Here is a 2,099-nt window from a genome sequence, read left to right on the forward strand (position 1 = left end):
TATATGTGAATGACATATTGTTGATCGGAAATGATGTAGAATTTTCTAGAAAACATAAAGGAGTGTTTAAAAGGAGTTTTTCAAACAAAGACCTCGATGAAGCTACTTACATATTGGGCATCAAGATCTATAAAGATAGATCAAGACGCTTGATGAGACTTTCGATGAGTACATGCCTTGATAAGATTTTGAAGGAGTTCAAAATGGATCAGTCAAAGAAGGAGTTCTTGCCTGAGTTGTAAGGTATGAAGTTGAGTAAGACTCAAAACCTGACCACGGCAGAAGATAGAGAGAGGATGAAATTCATTTCCTATGCCTCAACCATAGGTTCTATAAAGTATGCCATGTTGTATACCAGACCTATTGTGTACCTTGCCATGAGTTTGGAAAAGGGGTACAATAGTGATCCAGGAGTCGATCACTGGACAGCGGTCAAAGTTATCCTTAGTTGCCTAAGAGGACTAAGGAAATATTTCTCGGTTATGGAGGTGATAAAGAGTTCGTCGTAAAAAGTTACGTAGATGCAAGCTTTTACACTGATACGGATGACTCTGAGTCTCAGTTTGGATACGTATTGAAAGTGGGAGCAATTAGCTAGAGTAGCTCCATGCAGAGCATTGTAGACATAGAAAATTTGCAAAATACATATGGCTCTAAATGTGGCAGACCCGTTGACTAAACTTCTCTCACAAGAAAAACATGATCACACCTTAGTACTCTTTGGGTATTAATCACATAGCGATGTGAACTAGATTATTGACACTAGTAAACCCTTTGGGTGTTAGTCACATGGAGATGTGAACTAATTACATAAAGATGTGTACTATTGGTGTTAAAATCACATGACGATGTGAACTAGATTATTGACTCTAGTGCAAGTGGGAGACTGAAGAAATATGCCCTAGAGGCAATAATAAAGTTGTTATTTATATTTCCTTATATCATGATAAATGTTTATTATTCATGCTAGAATTGTATTAACTGGAAACTTGATACATGTGTGGATACATAGACAAAACACAGTGTCCCTAGTAAGCCTCTGCTAGACTAGCTCGTTAATCAAAGATGGTTAAGTTTCCTAATCATAGACATGTGTTGTCATTTGATGAACGGGATCACATCATTAGGAGAATTGTGTGATGGACAAGACCCATCCGTTAGCTTATCATAATGATCATTAAGTTTTATTGCTATTGCTTTCTTCATGACTTATGCATATTCCTCTGACTATGAGATTATGCAACTCCCGAATATCGGAGGAACACTTTGTGTGCTATCAAACGTCAGAACGTAACTGGGTGATTATAAAGATGCTCTACTGGTGTCTCCGATGGTGTTTGTTGAGTTGGCATAGATCAAGATTAGTATTTGTCACTCCGTGTATCGGAGAGGTATCTCTGGGCCCTCTCGGTAATGCACATCACTATAAGCCTTGCAAGCAATGTGACTCATGAGTTAGTTATGGGATGATGCATTATGGAACGAGTAAAGAGACTTGTCAGTAACGAGATTGAACTAGGTATGAGGATACCGACGATCGAATCTCGGGCAAGTAACATACTGATGACAAAGGGAATGACGTGTGTTGTTATGCAGTTTGACCGATAAAGATCTTCGTAGAATATGTAGGAGCCAATATGAGCATCGAGGTTCCGCTATTGGTTATTGACTGGAGATGTGTCTCGGTCATGTCTACATAGTTCTCGAACCCGTAGGGTCCGCACGCTTAACGTTCGATGACGATTTGTATTATGAGTTATGTGATTTGATGAACAAAGTTTGTTTGGAGTCCCGGATGAGATCACGGACATGACGAGGAGTCATGAAATGGTCGAGAGGTAAAGATTCATATATTGCAAGGTTATATTCGGACATCAGAATGGTTCTGAGTGATTCAGATATTTTACCGGAGTACCGAGGGGTTACCGGAACCCCCCGGGGAAGTATTGGGCCTGTTGGGCCATATTGGAGGAGAGTAGAAAGGCCACATGAGGAGGCGCCCCCCCCCCCCTCCCAAACCGAATTGGACTAGGGGAAGGGGGTGGCCCCCCTCTTTTCCTTCTCCTTCTCTCTCCCTTCCCATTTCCCTCTCCGGTGGA

The sequence above is a fragment of the Triticum dicoccoides genome, chromosome 3A, assembly GCF_002162155.2.
Source record: "Triticum dicoccoides isolate Atlit2015 ecotype Zavitan chromosome 3A, WEW_v2.0, whole genome shotgun sequence".
Classification (NCBI taxonomy): Eukaryota; Viridiplantae; Streptophyta; class Magnoliopsida; order Poales; family Poaceae; genus Triticum; species Triticum dicoccoides.